Below are 25,127 nucleotides of genomic sequence, written 5' to 3'. Positions count from 1 at the left end.
CTGCCCTGAGCAGTTCTTAGCCATGTTATCCAATGGGAGGTGGATAACATGGCTAAGAGCATTTGCTCGATAATACATGAATATCGCTGACTTTTCTGCGATAATAGCAAGGTTTATCTGCGATAAAAATCGCCGATGTGCGGCGATAATTTTTGTCTCTAAACAAGTTAGAGACAAAAATTATCGCTAGCTGTTCGTAATATGCCCCCGAGTTTTTGCTTGCAGAAATCGGGAGGCGGGAGACTAGCACTGAAATCAGTAGTCACACGCCTGAATCGGGAGGGTTGGCATGTCTGAATTCTCTACAGCTGGGGCCATAAACTACATCCGCAGGGGTAGGTGATAGCCTAGGTCCGGCCTGGACAATCGGACACAGAGGAAGAGGAGTGTCAGAGGGTGCGGTAGTGAATAGGGTGAAAGAGAGGTGTCGGGAGGGCACAGGGTGTGATTCTCAGAGAAGAGCAGCGCAGATGGGGGGAAGTATATGGCCCATGCATGAGAGAGAGAGCGGGGATGACCAGTGCGTGGGGGAGATGCTTGCGAGGGTGGGAAGCCATGCTGAGGATCGGCGGCGTGCAGAGAGTGGGCCTGGTCAAGGCATCTAAAATGGCTGCCGTGCACGACAAAATTGTGGCATTGGACAAAAAGGCAAGATGGCGCAGACAATGTTTTTCAATAAGGATTCATTTATAACAAAATATTTACTCGCAGTGACAAAATGGTGGTCAACACTTCCTGATTTCCATCGAATCGAACGTTAACAAACGTCACGCAGCAAAAAAAAAAAAAAAAGCTCACGCACAGAGCAGTTTTTAACCATGTTATCCAATGGAAGGTGGATAACACGGCTAAGAGCATTTGCTGGATAATGCATGAATATCGCTGACTTTTCAACGATACTCATGCATTGTAGCCGATGTGCGGCGATAATTTTTATCTCTAAACAATTAAAACGAAGCACAAAATGGCGAATTCCCGTTTCGCTACCAGTTTGCGGCCCAGTTCGCGGCCCGTGAAGCGCTTCTACCGTGAAAAATCATTTTTTTTTCTTTTCCCCACGGGACCCTTTAATAACCCCAACAACATTCCTAGGGGGTCAAGAGGGGGATACCTTGCCCCCTTTCATTAAATTCCCCTTTCGTTTTTCACCTCTTCTTCTCTCTCGATCCTACCGAGAGACAAAATGGCGGCCGCTCCGGACTGTCACGCAGCAAAAAAAAAAAAAGCTCACGCACAGCCGCTGGAAGAGATGTATCAACATATATCAGCCTCCTCAGCCACCCTCAGGAAACATAGGGGATTAGGATACGTCTCCCGCACCCCCTTATACCTAATAATTTAATTAACGAAGCACAAAATGGCGAATTCCCGTTTCGCTACCAGTTTGCGGCCCAGTTCGCGGCCCGTGAAGCGCTTCTACCGTGAAAAATCATTTTTTTTTTCTTTTCCCCACGGGACCCTTTAATAACCCCAACAACATTCCTAGGGGGTCAAGAGGGGGATACCTTGCCCCCTTTCATTAAATTCCCCTTTCGTTTTTCACCTCTTCTTCTCTCTCGATCCTACCGAGAGACAAGATGGCGGCCGCTCCGGACTGTTTAGAATGTTGACAGACACCGGAGAGCCAATCAGCTTTCTGCGCGCAAAGTTCCGATAAGCGAAAAGTAAGCGGACCGGATCGCTGCCCGGAGCGCTGTTACAGATATATATCTTGATTTAAACGTTAATTTCTCAAAATCCACTGAAGCACATATATTGAGACCTAGCAAAGGCACATCGGGCTAACAGTCCCTACAATTTTGCCAAGTTTCGTGCAAATCCATTCAGCCGTTCGAGCTAAAAGTGAGTCCAACCGCCCTATGGAAAACTCAATGCAAAAAACGCGTTTTGGGACCCCCCTTTTTTCTCAGCCCCCCCTTGACGAAACCCCACCAAATTTTCAGGGGCTGCTCAGAAACAAAATGTGCCATTTTCCTGAAAATTTCAGCCGATTCCGTCCACAAACGCAAAAGTTATTAGACATAGAATTTTCAGAAATCCCATAGGGAATTAATCCTAACTCTCCGCAATATTTTTGCTCCAAAGTTCCCGCGGTATCTCCCTCACGGTGTCCAGACGCGTTTCGGCATTCGCCTTCGTCGGTGGTCGGCGAAGGCGAATGCCGAAACGCGTCTGGACACCGTGAGCTCTGAAAATAAATCTTTGAGCTCGCCACCCTGAGTGCTTGTCTTCTTTGCGGGGGATACCGCGGGAACTTTGGAGCAAAAATATATATATATATATATATATATATATATATATATATATATATATATATTTACTGAAAAAACTATAGGTTATAGACCATATATAGTTAGGAATTAGCATTTACAAAACCTTATTTTACTCACACAAAACCATTGAAATTTGCATATATAGTTAGTTGCACTAACTATATATCGCGCACCCGCAATCCACTGCTGATCATGTCACATATTACATCATTCATGACATGGTCAGTGACATCACTGATGACATCACTGATGACATCTCAAATGACATCACTGATGACATCACTGATGACATCTAAAATGACATCACTGATGACATCACTGATGACATCTCATTTGACATTACTGATCACATCACTGATGACATCATTCATGTGATAATACGATGAACATCTTCAGACTGTAATATAATCTTAGATACACTCAGTGTAAACAGACACTCACAGACTGTCACTCATCCATGAAGTTACTCACACACCTAGTCAGTCATGCAAAGAATCAATCACACCTCCATTTCCTCAACTATACAGTTATACACACCTTACTTATTCAAACATATACTAACAAATATTTACTCTCTTATACAATCCCTGATACAAGTTCACAATGATCCATACAGCCACTCACACATTCACTGGCTCTTATGCACAGTTATTATATATGTCAACTCTCACATGTACTGTGTTTTACATATGTACTTACTTTGACATGTAGCACTGAGATATCCATTCACTCACCAATACACTCATGCACACAGTCAACCACCCATACAGCTGTTTCCACATGCACTTTTGAACCCATACATCTAGTGAATCAACTGCTCACACATCTATGCACAGAGTCATACACCTCCCAGCCACCCACACACACACTCAGTCTCCCATACAAATACTTGGGCAACCAATCAATAACCCATATAGTTACTCATATAGCTACTGATCAACACATGCAGCAGTTTACAAAACAACAGACATAATGATGCACAAATTAAGACAGTTTAGTCACTAACCCATGCACTCAGTGAGACACATTTAATCACTCACTCATACAGTCAGTCATGCACCTACTAAATCCTTCATCCAGACACTTATACAACCACTCATTCTTCAATATGTAAGACATATTTTAACTTTACAGAAACATACAGTCACTGGATGTTGTCATCAGTGATGTCATCAGTGAGGTCATTTGAGATGTCATCAGTGATGTCATCAGTGATGTCACTGACCATGTCATGAATGATGTAATATGTGACATGATCAGCAGTGGATTGCGGGTGCGCGATATATAGTTAGTGCAACTAACTATATATGCGAATTTCAATGGTTTTGTGTGAGTAAAATAAGGTTTTGTAAATGCTAATTCCTAACTATATATGGTCTATAACCTATGGTTTTTTCAGTGAATTTTCAAGGTTTTGTAAATGCTAATTCCTAACTATATATGGTCTATAACCTATGGTTTTTTCAGTGAATTTCAATGGTTTTTTAATAGCAAATATCAAAAGCTGTAAAATGTATTCTTCTTTTAAAGGAAAAATATATTTTATATGTATTTAATATAATTTTTTTATGTATATAAATGTTGTAAGGGAACGAATTTATCAACTATCATGCTGAAGAAGAGTGTGGGGAAAAAAAACAAAGAGGAGGACTAAGAGGAAAGAACAATCAGTTCAAAAATACAATTGCTTTAAAGCATGAAGTGCTTTTCCACACATTTACATTTAAATAACCCATATTAGAACATACAAATATCTACAGAGGAGACGGTGTACATTGAATTTTAGACTCTTCATTGGTACCTACATGTTGGTACTTACATCACCCACACAACACAACAGCTCTATTCAGAGCTACCCTACCTCAAAGCACTCTAAAATATTATTTTACTATTTCCCTTGGTTTTCCCCCTGTTACGCTTTCCTGACCGCTACCCGGTGCGCGGACCGGGTGCTTACCGTGCGAAAATTTGAAAAAAAAGGTTTTTTTTTTTACATATATGGGCCTCTTCAGCCACCCTCAGAAAACCTAGGGGGTCAGGATATGTCTCCCGTGCCCCCTTATACCCATTCCCAACATTGTTTATCTTCCATCTTGTGACTAAATTCGTCCGAAACACAAGATGGCGGACTCCCGTTACGCTACCGGTGAGCTACCCGGTTCGCGTACCGGGTAGCGCTTCCACCGCGAAAAATCGAAAAAAAATGTATTTTATTTTTTTGCCCCGCGGGGCCCTTTAATAGCCCCCACATCAATCCTAGGGGGTCAGGAGGGGTCTACCTTGCCCCTTTCATTCATTTCCCCCTTCGTTTATTTCCACCTCTTGTCTCTCGATCCTACCGAGAGACAAGATGGCGGCCGCTCCGGACTGTTTAGAATGTTGAGAGTCACCGGAGAGCCAATCCGCTTCTCCTCGCGAAGTTCCGTTACGCGTCTGGTACGCGAACCGGGGCGCTAACCGGGACGCTGTCACAGATATATATATTTTTTTGAACGTCAATTTCTTTGCTGCATGGAAAACAACTTTTCAAAATAGAACAAAAAGGATGGCCTCTTGCGCTGCCGCCTTTTAAGCCACTGTGTTTGGGCTAATGCCTCCTGAGAAGAAAAAGTGAAAGCGTGCCGAGCCCGCAAAGCAAACATGAGGAGACAAAGAGGAGTCCAGGCGCGTGCACATGCCCTGTCCGGGCGCTTGCGGGCACGGCAAAGAGGAGACGGCAAAGAGGAGTCCAGGCGCATGCACATGCCCTGTCCAGGCACATGCAGACAGGGCAAAGAAGAGACAGCAAAGAGGAGTCCAGGCGCGTGCACATGCCATGTCTGGGCAGGCACGCCGAAAAAGACGCGTCGGAAGCGCTGCTCCAGGGCTTCGGCAGCAGACCTGTTGCACTGCCGGAGGACTTGGCTGCACATGTGGGACACCGCGGTGAATGGGCAGGCTGCGGGAGTGAGGGCGGACTGTGTTAGGAGACTGCCTGAAGGTCCTGTGTTGCATTGTTGCCGTGCGTGAGCAGAATCTCCAGTCAGGGTGGGCAGGGCCTAAAGGAGACAGGGTGGACACAAACCCAGCTTCCAAAGAACACAGACAGAAAAACAACAACTATAGCTCTCGCCAAGGCGAGCAGCGCATGCACGACCTAAAGAGTAAGGTCATGCATCGAGGATTGACTTTTTCCTAATAGATAAAATCTTAAATAATAATGTTAAAAAGGTTGAACATATACCCTTACATTTATCTGACCACTCCCTGGTCTACATGGCAATAAAAACAGGGAAATCCCAGGTAACATCCAGATGGACCGTAGATGCACCCTTTTTCTAGATCAGCAGATCATAGTCAAGCTGAAATCAATAACCGAAGAATACTTTAAAATCAATATTAACAGCCACACCCCTAAACAAAAGTCTGGGATGCCTATAAAGCAGTGATTAGGGAGGCTTTAATTGGTTTGGCTGCTTTAAGGAATAAGATGGTTAGACACAAAATTTGCCAACTAAAAGCCAGAATTCTAGACCAACAAAGAAAACTTGAGGTAGCGCTGTCTATACAAGATCAGGAAAAAATAGAAGATTTACATGAGGAAAAAAAATGATTTGACTAATATACTAGATGAAACAATCAGCAAACAATGGTAAGCTATTGACCTACGAATATGCGGAAGGCAGTGGGAAACTCCTAGCATGGAAAATACAAAGAGATAATCTGGGTAAACAGGAAGTAGATGACTCAGGGATCGAGAAGGTGTGCACTGATTTTTTTCTATCTCTATATAATGAGATTCTGCAGGAGTCTAACAAACAAGTTGACTCCTACCTGAGCAAGTCGGGTGTCCCTACTTTAGAAGCAGAAGATAGGGAAACACTCAACTCAAAAATAACCACAGAAGAAGTGTTTGAGGTGTTGAAAAAACTAAAAAGAGGGAAGGCAGCGGGCCCAGATCCACTACCAAACGAGTTACATATGGTCTAAACCCCTTCCCTGCTTATGATGGAACCACACCATCATGAGGCACGGGCGGCGTGTGCTCATGACGGCGTGGTTCTTCCATGCTGCGGCCGCTTCGCCCACGTGTCACTGAATCCCCACCTGTATGGGTGAATTAGTAAGTGGGTGGAGTCGTGATGGAACCACGCCGTCATGAGCACAGCTCGCCCGTGACTCATGGCGGCCTGGTTCCGTCACGAGCATGGCGTCGTGCTCTCACCCTCCAACCCTCCAGCACCGCCGTGGAATTAGCGCCGCGCGCCAAGGGGTTACAAGAAATACTGGGCCCCATATTGGTTATTCTGATAAACAAGATCTTTCTCAAAGGGTTTACTCTTTCAAATTCCTGGAATGATGCCACTATTACTCTAATCCCAAAGCCAGGAAAAGACCCTTTGAAGACCCTTTGAAGTGTGAATCAAACAGACCTATATCCCTCATAAACAAGGATTATAAAATTTGCACGCAGATCTTGGCAACAATATTAGGTCATACTACAAGCAATTTGAGCCATGGAGACCAGAAAGGATTCATTAAGGGGAGACAGCTGCATGGCAATACACACAAATTGATTGACACTATTGACATTGCCACTCAAGAGAATATTCCTCTCACAATTCTTACTTTTGACGCCGCGAAGGCCTTTGCCCGAGTAAACTGGATGTTTCTTTGCAAAGTAATAACACAATTTGGCTTAGGAGAGAATTTTTTTAAAGCAGTAATAAACATATACACATCCCCAGTGGCAAAAATTCTGATAAATGGCAGCCTTACTAAAGAAATAAAAATCAGAAGAGGCACTAACCAAGGTTGTCCACTTTCGCCTTTTTTAATCAACCTATATATTGAGCCCTTGGCTAACGCCATAAGATCTTCACAAGGAATAACCCTGTTTAACTTTCAAGGATGGGAAAAGAAAGTGGCATTATATGAAGATGACTTAATGGTGTTTACTTGTGACCTGAAGGTATCCTTACCTAATATTACAAAACTGCAAAATGAATTTGGAGAGGTTTCGGGGTACCAAGTCTACCACCAAAAAACGGAAATCATGGACTACCATCTCCCTTAGTAAAGAATAGAATTACGTATCTGGGAATAGAGATACTAAAAAACATTGACAAAATTGCGCAAGTAAACTTCGAGATTAAAGTGAAAGAGACAAGTAAGCTGCTAAGAACCTGGAGTGGTTTACCATTGTTTTTCATGGGGAGATCCAACGCAATTAAGATGGCTATCCTACCCAAATTCTCTTTTATTTTTAATACTATTCCTCTGGAATTTAAACTGCAGTGGATCAAAAAGATACAAGGTGAACTAAACGTTTCATATGAGCCTAGAAAAGAGTAAGAATCTCCTGAAAAAACTACGTAGGAGAGAAGATCAAGGAGGTATCGCTAGCCTGACCTTCTATATTACTACAGGGTTTTCCAGTTCAAGAATATCAGGGTACCACTCAAGGAACATTCTCTCTATGCCCCGTATTACAAAGTGATAGTGGAAGGGGACTTCTGTCTATACAAATTTGGCCACCCAAAGTACTTAAAAAATAATCAAGCTGGAAGTTTTAGGTGCAGCCTTTAACTCTGGTACCAGGTTAAGCAAGTACTAAAAATTCCATACTATAGTACCTTTGCACCTATCTGGGAATCCCCAGGTACCCCAGAATGTCTGAAAGACGTTCTGGCAGTCCCCATAAAGAACGCAGGTTTAGCAAAGTGGGGACAGCTAATACAAGCAGGAGCTTTGACAAGCTGGGAGTCTCTACTAACGAGTACGGGTGGGAACTTCAAAGATTCAAGTATTACCAACTGACAAGCTGGGCAAAAGGAATGGCGAAATATCAGGATGAGAATATGGAGCTCGAGGAAGAACTACAAAGTGATCCAGTGCGAAAGGAAGTATCAAAATGGTATCGACTTATGATCCAAGCAGGAGATCTTACTCTACCACTAGAGTTATGGACGAAAGACCTGCCATCACAGGACTTACAACATCTAGGCAAGTATCCTTTTCTACATTATGGCGTGTAATAAAATCTGCACCTCTTAGGAAAAAACATATTTTTACACTACAAAGGGCATACTGGTCGCCAGAAAGGCTGACAAAGATGAACAAGTAAGTGGTGAAAAGATGTCCAAAGTGTGGAGAAATAAATGCAAAAGACATCCATATGCTTCGGCAGTGCCCTCCACTCCATCTATTCTGGTCCAACGTGGGTAATGTTATAAGTGAAGTCTTGGGACAAGACATTGAGGTAAGCACAGATATAACTATTTTTGGAACTATGAGTGAAATCGGGCTGTACCTTGTTTAAACGAAAAGCAAAATAAACTATTGTTTGTACTAATTCTTCTCGCCAGACGGGAGATATGTATAAAGTAGATACTTGCAACCCCCACCCCCCTCGACATTACAGGACTGGCTGACCTCAGTGTGTAAGATTAAGAAATAGTACTTTAGCAGAGAAGGAAGTAACCGAATGAAATTCTGGGAGATATGGGAACAAACTCCAAGACGGAGAGTAGAGGTAGGGTAGGAAGGGATGTCCAAGGATTACACATAATGCAATAAACAAATTTTGGGATTGATACCATGGTGGACTTTACCGGTGAATTTGTAGATCGTAAGACACAAACTTACCTCAAGATGAGAAGCTCTTCCATCTACCAGATGAGGCGAGAAAATTCCCTAGCTGGTAAAGTTCCGAAAAGAGGGATAGCTGTCTTCCTCCATCTCACCTTTTGCACCGAGGACAAAATAAAAAAGAAAAAAATTTGATCAGGATAATTTATGCAAATTTCTTGATGTGTTTGATTATAGCATTAACACTTTGTCTTCTTGGATTTATACACTGGATAAAATTGTTTCATCTGTGATTGACATCGTTCAAAATGATGTATCTGTGCTATACCATGGTCAAAATCAATTACAGTCTGTAATGCAGTTTGGTTGGACATTGCAAATGTTGAAGAATGGGAAAGTTCCATGGGAATATTTGAATGATTCTGCCTTATTTTTTACCATTTAATCTGACAGATAAACAGAAACTTGTGTCTATTAAAAACGCAACATACACTATGCTACACATTGAAAAGTTGGATCAGTTACCTTTCACTATAGCTGAGACCGAATCTTCGGTCTGGTTAATACAAGGGGTTATATCATTACCTTACAGGGGAGGACTGTGATTCTACCGTAGGAAATTCCTAAGTATGTAAACAAGTTAAATTGCATGGCGCTTGCAACGTGTCAGCTCCTAATTTGGCATGTTTTTTAGAAGGGACTCCAGTCCCTACGATAATTCCCACGCTAACTTTACTTTCTAATGGTAGTTATCTTATCCTGAATAACCATAATTGTTGCGGCTTACGGGCAGCCATCCTATATATAGTAACCATTTCCCAATGTGTTACATGTTGCAGCAATGTTCTCTTTCCACCTACACAGGGAAGTTTTTGATACCTCGCTGTGGCCCTCAATTCCAACTTTGAAGACAGACTTCAACAAGTTAAGCAGACTCAAAGCACAATTGTTTCAACAAGAAGTCGCTAGAGACCTTCAAATTGCAGGTGGCTAGAAACTAGAACTTCAAGTGAGATTAAGTCACTGCTGAATACAAATCTCCTGCTCCATTTTGGGGAGTTAATACACCAAATATTTAATGCGTCTGACACCGAAGGACTGGCTCATTTTTTCAAACTTGTGGGAACCGGCCTGGTGTCATCATTTAAGACTACATTTGGTGTTATACCTGCTTTTATTCATTCTATTTTTTCCAGTGACTTTGGTGGGTTTTCCCATGTGCTCTTGCTCGTTGGTGGTACATTGCTTCTTTTCTGCCTGCTACTTAACCCCTTGGATGCTCATGACGGAATGGTTCCGTCATGAGCATCGGTGTCCCTGTGCTCATGACGGAACCATTTCGTCATGAGGCTAGGGGCACAAAATCCCTCTGCTGCAGACAGCAGAGGGATTTCTATTATTCCCCTGTGAGCTTGGGAGCTGGGGTAGAGCTTCCCCAGCTCCTGAGGCCCCCTCCCTGGTTTCTGTGCTATGACGATCAGCATGCATGTTGTGCTGTCGTTATTGCACAGAAACTGAAACTGAAATGAGCCTTTAGGCTCATTTCAGTTTCACTTTCTATTGGCTCAGGGGGCTATCTCAGCCCCCTGGGCACGTAGAAAGACGGGAAATGTATCATTGGAAAGGGATCCACCCACTAGACACCAGGGAGGGGCCCCTTGGGCAAGGGCTTTTGCTCCCCCCAAATTTTTCGGGTGTCATTTAGTCTTTTTACCCCCCCTGGGGGGGCAAAAAGCCCACAAGACGCCAGGGATTTTTTTAGGGCAAATTTGAATTAGGGTGAGGGCTTCCAAAACGGGCATGCCCATGCCCCCACTCCCTCCCCCGCAAAAAATACAGTCTTTCTGACCCCCCCAGGGGGGGCAGATGGTGCAGTAGCCCCCAATCTGCCCCCCCGGGGGCAAAAAGCCCAGTAGACGCCAGGGATTTTTTGGGCAAATTTTAATTAAGGTGGGGGCATTGGCAAACCCAGTAGGAAGGCTCTGAAGCGCATGGGTGTGACCAGCACACGGGCTGACCCAGGCTCAGCAACCTTAGGCTCACTATACAGGAAACCTTTCTCCCAGTAGATCCAATGTGATCCAGACTGATAACCTGCTGCCTGGTATGCAGCCTGTTGCTGCAAACCCGCAAGAGAAGGGCACTTTTTCTGCTCCTCACAGAACTCTTCCCTGGAGGGTCCCCCTTCCTGCTGCCAATGGGTCAGCTCAAGCAGCTCCCCTGACACCAGCCGACAACTGACAGCTGTCACACTGGCTCCGGTGTCTCTAAGAGCCTCCACTCTATGGCCATTGATGGTCACCCACTGCCTGAACATTTTAGTGTTATAAGGCAACTGGGTCCTGGGGAGCACCTCACAGTCTCCTAAAGAGACTGTGGACATCTCCGCGGCACCCCACCCACCTTGGGCTCCCATCTCCTCACCCAGGGCTACACTAGCCATCTGCAGGGGCGGTGCACCAGTGGGCGCTGTCTTACATCTCTGTGGGCACTGGGGATCATAGAAACGGTGGCCCTCTTCAACACACAAAAAACATTTCAGGGGTCCCCTATGAACATGTTTACCTGTCATGGCCCCTGACTTCTTCTCAGGGGAGGCTGAGCACCCATCCCTTGGTTCTCTTGGGTATTACTTTGGGGCCCTTTCTGGAACTTCCTCTGTTTACCCTTGTCCCCCACACTCTTCTGACACCATCTGCCACTGCACACTACACGAACGCCTCCACGCCGCAGGGATCCGAGACAAGGCTCTGGATTGGACCACCTCCTTCCTCTCCGGCAGAACCCAGAGCGTCCGCCTCACCCCATTCTGTTCCAAAGCCTCTGAGATCATCTGCGGTGTACCCCAGGGATCCTCCCTCAGCCCGACGCTGTTCAACATTTACGTAGCCTGACCACAACATAATCTCCTACACCGATGACACTCAGCTGATCCTCTCCCTCACCAAGGACCCCGCCACCGCCAAAGACAACCTCCAAGAAGGAATGATGGCCATCGCCGAGTGGACAAGACGGAGGTCCTCTTCCTCGTCTCCAACCCTTCAGCGCGGGACGACTCCTGGTGGCCGACAGCACTGGGGGCTGCCCCGACACCCACGGACCACGCACGCAACCTGGGGATCACCCTCGACTCAAGCTCTCAATGACTAAGCAGGTCAATGCCATCTCCTCCTCCTGCTTCAACACCCTCAGCATGCTCCGCAAGATCAACTGACGGATCCCGACGGATGCAAGAAAGACACCCAGGCCCTCGTCAGCAGCAGACTTGACTACAGAAACGTCCTCTACGTGAAGCTCAGACCAAGCTCATCAAACGACTACAACGCATCCAAAATGCCTCGGCAGGACTGATCCTCGACGTACCATGCCACAGCCACATCACCCCCCCACCTGAGAAACCTGCACTGGCTCCCCGTCAACAAGAGGATATCCTTCAAGCTCCTTACCCACGCACATAAGGCACTCCACAAGACCGGCCCAGCCTACCTCAACAGACGGCTCTCCTTCTACATCCCCAACCGCCAGCTATGCTCCGCCGACCTCTCACTCGCCAATGTCCCGCGCATCCGAATAACAATCACCGGTGGGAGATCCGTGGGTTCAGATGAAGAAACCCACGAAACAGACGAACGGCTTAGGCTAGTACAGCGAAAACGCGTACACCCACTAAACTCGTCATTTGCGGTTCATAGATACCAGACTCGACCATATTCGTGCGAGTCGAAAACACCACTTACAATCGTCACGGAACCTCAAGGGTTAGTCAGCTTGCTATCAATAAGGTGCTGGCGTAGCTCTGGAAAACAATTATTGGACACGTGCTCCCATGCAATCAAATTATAGAGTGCTTCAAAATCATTCACTTTGCTACCCTTCACCAAACAATCCAATGCTCTGCCAAAGAAAGAAACATATTCTACCCAAGTGCTATACTCCAGTTTCTTACAATTCCTAAACCTTTGTCTATAAAGCTCTGGGGTCAACCCATACCTGGATATTAAGGCTTCTTTTATGTTCACATAGGAAGTCTGATCTTCAGAAGGCAAATCCAATAAGGTATCCCGCCCATCACTGAGAAACCGCCCCCACAACAACGCTCCCCAATCCTTCTCAGGATGTCATAGCTACCTCATAGGCCTTAAACCATTGCCCAATATATTCATTCTTATGAAACTCCTTAATGACGTCCTTGGGAATAAACACTCAATTCTACAGGCATGGACGGTGCGCTGCCACCAAAGGGAGAAATTTCTAAAGTCTTAGCTTTCAATTCCAATTCCCTCAACATTCTCGCATGCTGCAAATGAATTCTTTGTTCCTCCGCCAAGGCCAATTTCTTATTCTCCAACTCCATCTGCACGTCTATTTTGAGCTTGGCCACCTCCATCTTATGCACTCTATCTCTCTCCTTGTCCTCCAACTCTCTTGGGGACAGGTCCTTTGAAGAAACACTGCTGCCTGCTCTGGAAGGCACTTTCCTCCCATCCAGGCCCACTGGGCCCTCTAGCTGCCCATCTAAATTCTCTACCTCCTCCCTAGGCTCTTCAGGACGCTCAATGGCATTCCTACATTTTACCCAGGCCTTCAGCGCCTTCTGGTATACCTCTTTCTTGGTGAGGCTTTCATAGAGACTTTAAATTTCCAGCAAGCAGCTTTGAGGTAAGACACGTCTTCAAAATCAATGTCAACAGATGCAATGGATGCTGCTTTGCTCATGGTGAAAAACAGTTGGTAGTTCTCAAAAAGAAGTTCCAAGGAAAATTCTACCAAAAGGTATGGGGTTGTGTTATGGTCTGCACTCACTAGTAGTGTACATCAATCACTGTGTATGAGTCACAAATGCAAGTCCAAACCCTCAGCGCTGACCACCAATGTTAGAAATGGGGATCTCTAGTTGGAAGAGGTAGGTACCTTTGACCAAATAGGGACCCTTGTTTCTAGTCAGGGTAAGGGGCTACACTTCTAAGATTACCTCTGCTCACCCCCTTGGTAGCTTGGCACGAGCAGACAGGTTTATCTCAGAGGCAGTGTGTAAAGCATGTGTAAACACATACAGGATATACAGTGAAAACACAACAAATGGACACCACACCAGTAAGGAAAAATAAGTAACCTTTAATAGACTGAATAGATTTAAAGACCAAACAACAAAAATCCACAATACTGTAATCAAAAATAGACTTTAAAATTGTAGAAATAGCTTAATTCAATGTAGATGGTAACTGCAACACTTTGCTCTCAAAGTACCTTAGATGCGTCACGCAAAACAAGCAAAAGGATCGCAGGGAAGATGATGCACCATTCCTTACACTCAGGAGGGAGGATGCGTTGGTTCCTTACTACTGAGCAGGGGAGTTCGCTTCCTTACTATGTGGGGAGTTGATGCGTCGTTTCTTACTGCAGCCCGGTGACGACGCGGCGCGACAATCCGGTGCAATAAAATTGCGTCCTTCATGTGATGCGACAACGTTGGATGCGATGCGTGCACGCCCGACGGCGAACTCAGTAACTTCTGACCAGCGACAGGCCCTGCAACACGCTTCTCCGGTGATTCGACGGTGACAAAACGCTTCTCCGGTGATGCGACAACCTTCATCTGTGATGTGACGGCGAACAGCTGCGGTGGCGGCATGCTTCTTCGGCGACTGCTGTGGGGGCGACACGATTCTCCTTGTTGCGTCGCGCTTCCAGCTCCAAGCGACACGCAGTCTTCTCAGAGGGCCCAAACAACAGTAGGTACCTCTCGGCAAGTAGAATTCCCAGCAAGAAAATTCAAGGGGAGCTGGTGGTGAAGTCTTTGTGTCCCTGAGACTTCAGAACAGGAGGCAAGCTCAGCTTCAAGCATCAAGCCCTTGGAGATCTTCTTCAAGATAGTAAAAGTACACACAAAGTTCCTTTTCTCCTCTCCTTGGCAATAAAGCAACCACTGCAGGCCAATCCCAACAACACTTCTCCTTCAGCTTCCTTGGTTCTTCTCCTTGGCAAAGGTTTGTCTTGATTCCCAGAAGTGATCCAAAGTTCTGGGGTCTGGGCCCTAATATTTATACTGCAAAATCCTGTGTCCTCTGAAGGCAGAGGGTGGCTGTGTCCAGCCCAAACCAGTTCTGGGTGCACTCGGCCAGTGCACAACTTCTTCCTTTGTCAGTGCGGGCCAGGGTCATCAGACACCACACAGGAGGTGGAGCCAGCATTGTGGAAGGCAGGCACAGCCCTATTCAGGCCCAGGTGCTACTCTTCCCACCACTCCAAATGCAGATAGGTCTATTCAGCCTAGTGCTGACTCACCCTGCCTCCTGGAGCCACCCCAGTCCCTGTCACTCACAAACCAGACATGGAATATGTAGGAGAGAAGGGTCTGCTTCCTATGGTTACCCCCACTTTTTGCTGTGCTTCACTGGTTTTTCGACTCTAGGCTGCCTGTGGCCCTGCTAATCAGGACCACAGCCTAGCTGCATTCTCTCTATATTGTTACCATGTACTTTAGGTACATACCAGATTGGGTATTGGGTCACTTTTGTGAGCCCCTGTATAGTGTACCATAGGTACCCAGGGCATAGGTGCATCCAAGGCCTACTAGGGGCTGCAGCATGTATTGTGCCACTCCTGGCCGGCCCTCCAAACCGACACCACAGGTCTGTTCACTCAGCCTGGGTAAGGTGGTGTAATCACCCCTTACTGGGATATAGTATACCTATACCCACCTTCACATATAGACACATATGCACCTATAAGTCACTCCTATGGCAGGCCTTGACAATCCTGGAGGCAGAGTGCTTGGTTTTATGTGAGAGGGTGCTCTAGCATGAGCTGAGCCCCTCTGCAGCTTTCGGAACCATCTCCTTATAGCTGTTCTATGATATAGCCATACCATATACTCTTAAGTGCATTATAATCCTCGCGGTTAATGCTAACTTTGGTTTGGCCACCAAAAAGTGACCTTATAGCACAGTGGAATCTGAAACCTATATGTGGGCACCACAAATGTGGCAATTGCGTATCGTGTTCAACAACACTGGAAGGCAATACATTCATCCATAATGGTGTTAAATGGAAACACAAAGCATTCACAAATTGCAAGACCAGAAATGTGGTCTATGCTGTGGTATGTCCGTGCAACAGAGTGTACATTGGCAAGACAAGCCAACCCATCAATGCAAGAATAACCCAACATCGCTCGCGAATAATGAAAAAAGTAATGTCCGCACCAATGGTTGAACATTTTGTTAATAACAACCACAGCGAAAATGAGTTCAAATGGACAACATTGGTTTGGATAGATTCTAAACATCAGTCTGATGTCGATACCATGCTATTGCGCAAAGAGGCATTCTTGATTCTAAAATTCGACAGTGTCAACAAGGGCTTGAACAGTCTAAGCGAAGTTAATAGGGCTTGAGAACCATAGATTCACGCCTGAACATCAAATCCCAGAAGACATCATAATGCATCCGTGACCACACAGGTCCTGATTGGTCACAAGAAAATCCCATGGGATATGTATGTTTCAACCGGCACCGCCGCGGACACCTACAACCAGAGTGTGCCGTGTTGGAGTGAGATTGACGAGTGGTGCTAACCGCACAGTTGAACGGTAAGCCCTAGACCCAAAACACTGCGAACTTTTTCCATTCTGAAAAGTTAACAACCAGCTGAGTGATTCTTTTTTCCCCTTGTCCCTTCTGAATCACACAGAAAGAAATTCAGTTTTCAGTTTCAGTTTTTAACGTCTTTATTTCGATTTTTCATCATAAAAGACACACATATAAACAAAAATTACATAAAATACAATTAGTGTGACAAAGTCATAAAGTCATAAATATTTGTATGAGCATACTAAGCAAAATCAGAAAAAACAAGACAAGAATAGTTAAAAATCTCAATTAAACAAACATATAAAGACGTCAAGACAAATTTGTTGAAACATTTAAGCGTATATTAATATAAAAGGCAGATCATCAATACTGGTAAAGTCAAAGACCAAAAAATAGTAGACTAACATATTATATGAGTTATTTAGGTCAAGATGCTATGAACTGACTTAATCCTTATTAGCCAAGCCCACCCAAGGAATTTGGCCAATCCAATGGATAGCCATTCAGAAGTGTTAGTTCTCAAAATGTACAATGCTTCACTGCTCACTCGGGTGTTTAGTCTAGTACATATAGGTTTTAGCCACTTATAACGTGGTTCACGATAAGCAGTACAAACAAATAAAAAATGACCTAGTGTTTCTTTACAATCGGTACAACAAGGGCAGAAGGTTGACTCAGTCTTCTGCCAGCCACTAGTAAAAACCCTAAGAGGCAGTGTACCTACACGAAACTGATGGTATAGTTTCCTATCTAATGTTTTAAGGATAACATCCCAATATACTTCTTTATGGGGAACTGCTTTATGGAGCAAAAACTGGCCTGTCAAGTTCGATTTCTCTGAGAGAGCGACATGTTCCGTTTTTACCATGGACCAAAAGAGAAGTTTAAATTCTTTCTTTGTAGGAAAGGTATGAGAACCCGGCTCAGACCAAAGCAAGGGAAGACCCATTTCGGTGAGAGTATTCTTAATTTGCTTTAGCCATGGTATATCACCCGCCCCTTGTTGCATTCTCACATCCTGTAATTCAAGGGCAAACATGGCCAGTTCCGGGGTAGACCATATGCGTCTCCATAACGCCACCATCCTATAGAGGGCCTGGTGTTTAATGGAATAAATGCCCATATCCATCAAGAGTGGTAGGACTGGTGTTGAGGGAGGGAGACTGACTAAATTTCGAAGGAATTTATTCTGTATCCTATCTAGGACAGCCAAGTCCACACAACCCCAAATATCGGCCCCATATAATATGGCTGAGCTAGTTTTAGCACTATAAATTTTAAGTGCGGGCAGTACTCTTTTGGTCAGGGAACACCGCTGCTCCTTTACTAGACAACCGGACAGGCGAGCAAATTTCAGACTAAGTGCCGCTATTTGCTCTTTCCATCGCAGCCTATAATCCAAAGTAACACCAAGATAAGTCATTACATCAACCTGCTCCAGTCTAGACCCATTCATTAAAACATGGCCCCTCAATGGTTTTTTCTTTGTCAGGACCATGAACTTGGTTTTATTAATATTAATTTCAAGATCGTTCTCATTGCAAAAGTCCATACATTTATTTATTGCTACCTGTAAACCCTTCTGTGTTTTGGCCAGTATGAGAGTATCGTCTGCAAAAATTAAAAGAGGGAATTTAGTCCCATCCAGTGATGGAGCATCAGTAGGGGTTTCTGAGAGGAACTTAACCACCTGATTAATGAAGAGTATGAATAGGGTGGGGGCCAGGACACAGCCCTGCCTCACACCGCGGGTCACGGGGAAGGATTCGGTGACCTGGCCCTGGCGACCCCATCTGACTCTTGCAAAGTTTCCCTCATGCATCCTAATGGTGAGTTCTAGTAGTGCAATAGGGACCCCTATCCTTCTCAAAGCTGCCCACATCTTCCCTCTGGGGAAAAGATCAAACGCTGATTTGAGGTCCACAAATGCAGCGAAAATCTTCCCATCTCTCAGTAACACAGTTTTCCAATAGATCATGACAAATCTTAATATCTGATCAACTGTGCTAATGTGAGCCCTGAAACCCGCCTGCAGTGGAGACAGAATATCGACTTCTGACATCCACGTATGGATTTTCCCCAACAGCATTCTGGCTATTACCTTTTGTAGGGCATCGATGAGGCTGATGGGTCGGTAGTTTCCCGCATCAGATCTATCCCCTTTTTTGTGCACAGGCAAGATCTCAGCCCCTTTCCAGGAGTTTGGGATCCTAGTCCCTCTGGCTATCGCATTTGCTAAAATTGTTATGTACGGGACCCAGTGTGTTTGATCATACTTAAAGAGGTCTGCAGGGATGCAGTCCATGCCAGGGGCTTTGCCATTCTGCACTTGTTTAAGAGCAGAAATAGCTTCAGTTTCAGTAAAAACAATGTGATCAAGTGGGGGCACCTCAGACTGAACACTGGCATCTTCCCTAATAGTAAGGGAGATCCGTTCCGTGTTGCTGAACTGCGCCTCATAATGCTTGACCCATTGCTCTGCAGGGACATGGTTTACCGGAGTATGCAGTTCCCCCGACCCTCCCCATTTCACAACCTCCCAAAATTTTTGTCGGTTAGATGAAGTACTTGCCTGATATAAATCTAACCAACGCTGATCATCCCAATTGGTTTTTGCCACTTTAAGTGCTTTCCTATAATTAACCCTTGCTATCCTTATATCCGTAGGTGATTTGGATTTGATAGCAGTTAACAGAGAGCTATGGGCAATGCGACAAGTCTTGTCATACAATTTCATCCTTGTTTGTACTGGGCCATTATTTCTTCCTTTTACGGGTTCAATAAAAAAAGACTTAATTTTAGTAAAAAGAGACTCATGAATCGTCCGGATTTAATCAAGTGAGGTCCCAGCATCAAGTATGGGTACCATCAAATTTGTAGCCGCTAAGACCTCTGTAGCAACCCTATTGGTAGTAGCAGGGTTGTCTAGGAACCTAGCCCATCGTACCCTTCTGCAATCATTCGTAAGACCAGCATCTGCTGTAGCAATATTGGTTGCAGAATTCATGAGGAGACCCTCATACACTGATAATTTTATTACCAGGGGATTATGATCACTCTCTGGTCTTGTGACTACTTCCATGTCCTCCAATATTTTCCAAAACTCTATCCTTAACACAAAATATTCAATGCGGCTCGATTTCTGGGAATTATCAAATGTAACCTTTCCCATCAAGTCTGATTTGGTCCTTCCATTCGCTGCACGCAAATCCCATTCAAGACAAAAACCCAACCACTGCATAACTGCCTCCGTAACTTTTTTAATTGGAGGAATAGACAAAGGGGGAATATTCCAAATCTGATCAATTTCCCCATATCCCCCACTGTCAAGGTTAGGAAACGGTTCGAAAGAACAGTTGAAATCTCCTGCCACCATGACACATTTGTCTCTACTAATATTATTCAATAGGGAATCTAGTTCAGCTACCACTCCCGCAGGCTTCCCACCTGGTTGCCCTCTTGCATATATATTAATCAGGAAAAGGTCCTGGTTATTTTTACCGGATAATTTCAAGGCTAGAATGTCATTGCTCGGAGTAGGAAGGTCTGTAATAGTAATGGCTAGGGATTGTCTTATCCAAATAACCAGACCTCCTGAAGGGCGTCCCTTAGGTCCTTTACAGGCTGGTTTATAATAATTAAGGTAGCCAACCCGATAAATAGCGTCAGTTGACCAACTTTCTTGTAAGATAATTACATCATGTAAATCCATAAAGGAGCCCCAGTCAGCCTCTGACATTTTCCCCTTTAAACCCGCTATATTCCATGACAAGACTGCGAGGGTGTGAGTTGGTTTCTCTGCCGTATTGGCAACTAAATTCACAACATCCTCAGAGATCGAAGGTCTAGGGATACTGGTTGAAAATGTTTCCCTTATTACCACCCTCTGTGTTATTGCACTTGACCCTGAGACATTCTCTTCCCTAGGGGCACTCACGTTATTTGGGGAGCAGATTACTACAGCACTAGAAAGCCCAGTGACCAAAGGTTCTACGTCATGTCAATCCACACCTTCCAGACCGGAAAGGGGAGCAAACCGGTTCGCAAGGTGGGGATAGAACATTGGATAAAGCGGAGTGTCAAAATGAAATCTCCCTCTAGACCTGTCCCTTCTGGTGTGATGAAACGGAGTTTGGGATCTATTTGCATATAAAGCTGGATAAAAGTAATGCAACGATAACGTTTGCACATCCCCAACTCTTCCGAATCTTGGTTCCCTGCAGATGAATTCAGCAACCCAAGGCTCTCTAAAACTAATTACCACACAATTCCCCTCAAGGTCTTTCTTACCAAAACCTATCCAATCCACCCTCCTTACATTAAGTATTTCGGGATTTAGGTTAGGAGGGAGTGGCCGGTTTTTATTGAGCCAGAATGTAACCTTATTATAAAGATCCTTGTGTGTTTCCCTCTTACCATCTACAAGCGGAGCCACGCCAGTTAAGATGATAGTATAAGGCACTGACTCTGGTGGGAGGTTCACACACTGTTTCTTTGGGATGGGTTTGGCGATGGGCTGGTGGCTTGTGTTATGACCCCTAGTGGAAGTGGGGTTTTTCTGGACCTGAAGATTTTTTACGGGCTTAGGCCTTGAAGAGTTCTCTGTAGAAGTTGCTTTCTTGGGAGCGGGTACAGTTTTTTGTTGCGGGGCCTTTGGTATAGAGGGTCCCGTTTTAGAACTATTACCCCCTGCTTTATTATTCATGATGGTGGGCTTCGGGATGGTCGGGACAGGAGGGGTCAAACCAGCAGATGCTAGGCTGGCAAGGATTCTGTCAGAGGTCGCTATATTATCTTTCACTAGCATATCTAAGGAATCCATTTTGGTGTTTAATAACCTTGTCCTTTCAAATAGCGGTAAAAGTAGAGATTTAAATAGCAACTCAATTTTAGCCAAAAATATCCCTTCTGTAATGCTAATTATGGTCTCACCTTCCCCTGACTGGACAGCAGCGTTAGTGTTAGGAAGCTGTGGGGGGGATAGAGTGACGTTTTCCAGCCCCTCAGTTTGTTCCTCTATGTCCGGTGAGTCTATCCTTATGAGTGGGTGTATGTTGTGATTGGGAAAGGGAATCCATTTGTTCAGTACTAATATTAAGTTTTGGTGAGTCCGAGAGACCAGAATTCTCCCTGGACTGATCTAGGTAAATGGTCCCACCGTTTGGTAAATTATCATGCGCAGTATTAAATGCACTTTCTTGGTTTGAACCCACTATCTCCACAGTGTGAGTCTCAGGAGCAGTTACCAACACTGCTTCTGCATTGTCAAGAAGGCTATCTGTATTCAACGTGGAGAGTGGGACAGGGGAGACAGCCTCATTAATTTTACCTAGTGAAGAACGCTTGCCTGTAATGATATCAAGCGAAAGGCGTTTTTCAACTAAAGCGATCTCCTTCTCCAGTATAGCAGTTGAACGTTTAAAAAAATTGATCAATTGTTCCAGTAAAAGTACCATTGGAGGTGGAGACCTGAACTTGCCTCTCTTTACCAGACCTTAAAGTCATTTTTTTTAAAATACAACGAGCAAGATTAACACCAACCTCAGTATTCAATCAACAAAGCCACAAGATTTTTCCTTCCAAATATGGGGACTCAAACGTCACTTTAGTCTCAAACAATAACGAATAGTTAATACCAGTTAAAAAGACTTAAAATTAAGAAGAAAATGTTAGTAAGGTGGCCCAGCCCGGCCTCCTTAGGCCCCGGACGGCCACAGACGGTCCCGCCCTTGTCCCGGGCTTCTCCCGGTATAGAGACCTCCCATATATACGTTGGTCAGTGTTGAGTGAGGGGGGCGTGTCAGGCAAGGAGAGCGGCCCGATGGCAGGGGGCGAGGGTAGCCGGGACTTCTGGGACACGAAGGAGTGGGATGAAAGGCACTGGAATCCCTCTGCTTCACCTGCATCCAGCACGACGATAGCGAGGTGAGAAAAGCGTCCCGCTGCCTCCAGGTGCTGCAAACAATTTAAGATGATGAGTGTGAGGGGGGCGTGTCAGGCAAGGAGAGCGGCCCGATGGCAGGGGCGAGGGTAGCCGGGACTTCTGGGACACGAAGTCCGGCCCCTTGCGCTCGCAGCCTTGCCTGCTAAACTCTGCCCTCTCTCAGCCCCTCAGACCAAGTTGCTCCCAGTGGCGCTGCGGGACCCGCGAAGCGGGTTCCGTGAGGAGTGGGATGAAAGGCACTGGAATCCCTCTGCTTCACCAGCATCCAGCATGACGATAGCGAGGTGAGAAAAGCGTCCCGCTGCCTCCAGGTGCTGCAAACAATTTAAGATGATGAGTGTGAGGGGGGCGTGTCAGGCAAGGAGAGCGGCCCGATGGCAGGGAGCGAGGGTAGCCGGGACTTCTGGGGCACGAAGTCCGGCCCCTTGCGCTCGCAGCCTTGCCTGCTAAACTCTGTCCTCTCTCAGCCCCTCAGACCAAGTTGCTCCCAGTGGCGCTGCGGGACCCGCGAAGCGGGTTCCGCGAGGAGTGGGATGAAAGGCACTGGAATCCCTCTGCTTCACCAGCATCCAGCACGACGATAGCGAGGTGAGAAAAGCGAGTGATTCTTTTTTCCCCTTGTCCCTTCTGAATCACACAGAAAGAAATTATTCAAATACCAGAGCAACGATTTTTCCGCGCCGGCAGACCCATACACAAGTAAGTTTCCTTACCCCGTGCACACACTAGCCCCACGTGGTAGCGGACTCACACCAACCTCCATTTTTTGTAATTTTCTTGCAGAGATGTAACCAGGTCATCAAAGAAACAATTTATCCCGGCCAACGGCACACTTGCCGCCGGACCACGAAAAATATAGGTAATACTTTTTCCTTTCCCCGTACACCGTCTAAGGTGAGCAACTTTCGGCTCCCGCTACAACGGTGCACTGACCCAAATCTCACTCTGTTGCAGTTCATTTCCACGGCATAGACGAACCCAATAAGCAAGAGCATCCTTGGGCAAGAATCACACGAGGTATGCCGCATCTAGGCATGCGTACATTTCTATTAACATTTTGGCTTGAGGACCCTGGTTTCTAAAACAATTCTTTTCCTTTTCATAAATAGTTCTCATGGACCCGAATCACACCGCCCTGATGAGAATCCTGTAAACTACGTAACGGGATTCGAAACGCGTCGGCATTTCTCCCTCTTAGACATTTAATGACAATGTTACTGGTGCAGAAATGGGCATTTTCTCCTGAGTTGTACTGATTCATTCTATCTCAGGTTTTGGGGTTTGATTTTGAAAAGTCTCCTATTCCCCAAGTTGTTTATTGATTATTGTGATTTTCTTATTGTGTATTATCAATTTTTTCATAATGTTTATGATCAATTTGTCCATGTCACAATCACGTACACATTGTTGATGTATATTTATTCACATGTTCACTGTTGTGTTTTTTCACAGTACATATTCACAATCTGTTTTTCAAACTGTATATGGCCATACATTAAGTTGAAGGCGATCTTCTGTTTGTGTGCGAAAAAAGAAAAAATATTTTGATAACTGAGTCAAAAGTAAAAGACATAAATCATTGTCAGGGTAAACTAATAAAGTTTTGTTTATCCGTCAACCAGCATTCATTGTTTCAACCAACATTTGAGGTTTAGGCAAAAATCCCCTAGTTTATACAATATTGTGGCCCTGCCTACCCTCTTTCCCACTGGGCCCAACCACCCCGGTTTTTTGAATGTACTTACTGCAGCAGGACTGGGCGCTCTAGGGCAGAAATTAAGTTGCTTGGCATTTATCTACCCTTAGCGAAGCCACATAATATAGGCAGTAGATTAGGATGATTCTCTTCAATCTGATTGTCTTCGATCAGAATTAGCTCTAACTATTGAAAAGGTGGAGACCCTGGTATAACACACATGCAGACATGCAGTTAGGGTCTACCAGGACAAGTAGTAAACTATTAATTATGTATATGAAGGCTTAGAGTGCATTGCAAGTTAATTCACATTGCAAGTTAATTCACTATTTCACTATTTCTTAGCTGTCAAGGTTTCAGATTGCAATGTGTGACATTTTCATAAGTTCATTGTAATTATGAGTGACATTTGAACATCTATGAGTGACACTTTACCATGAGCAAAATCATGCGATAAAGATGAGGGAAACGTATAAAAATCAGAAATGACAGTCATTTGAATAATAGGAACCTCTAAAAAGATCTTAAAACTACTACAAAGCACCAGAAATGGAAGGGCACTAACCAGAGTCAGACTGCGTGACTGCAGCTCTCAGTAACATAAGGCAAGCAGGCACTGCAGCTGCTCAGAAGATCTAACTGATTTGATTATTCATGACAGCACGCTAGCCTAAAAAACAAAGTTCATAGCATAGCAAGTGCAATTTGGAGATTATACCATAAATCAGGCCTCTCCGAGACTGGCTAAACTGAATGACAAACTAACTTTGTTTTTCATTTCTGTTCGAGGACTGCCTAAAGAGCATGCTGAACATTTAACACAGCAGACACCATCCCAATGCATACATTTGACACAGCAGACACCATCCCACATGCATACATTTGACACAGCAGACACTAACCCACATGCATACATTTACACAGCAGACACCATCCCACATGCATACATTTGCTACGGTGGCACTTTCAGGGCTGGGACCCAAGGGGCCCATTCCACTTTGTTGGTAGGGAGGGTGCTGTTATACCCTTGCCAAATCCTAAATAGTCCCTGG

The 25,127-nt window shown here is 45.0% G+C and overlaps 2 protein-coding genes across 3 annotated transcripts in view; one reads left to right on the top strand and one right to left on the bottom strand.

The window, feature by feature from the left end:
• The window catches only part of LOC147737217 (uncharacterized), a 202,780-nt gene that overhangs the window by 153,538 nt on the left and 24,115 nt on the right, over nt 1-25,127 (top strand).
• LOC147737218 (uncharacterized) overlaps nt 1-25,127 on the bottom strand; it is a 98,014-nt gene that overhangs the window by 71,948 nt on the left and 939 nt on the right. For both annotated transcript variants that reach the window (XM_086919460.1, XM_086919483.1), the window contains exon 2: nt 8,901-8,998. The gene's annotated coding sequence lies outside the window, so the exon portion shown is untranslated. The remainder of the gene's footprint in view (nt 1-8,900; nt 8,999-25,127) is intronic.

Source organism: Lissotriton vulgaris, chromosome 1_1 (genome assembly GCF_964263255.1).
Source record: "Lissotriton vulgaris chromosome 1_1, aLisVul1.2, whole genome shotgun sequence".
Taxonomy (NCBI): domain Eukaryota; kingdom Metazoa; phylum Chordata; class Amphibia; order Caudata; family Salamandridae; genus Lissotriton; species Lissotriton vulgaris.
Note: the sequence above shows the minus strand (reverse complement) of the source record. Positions and strands in the feature narration are given on the sequence as shown.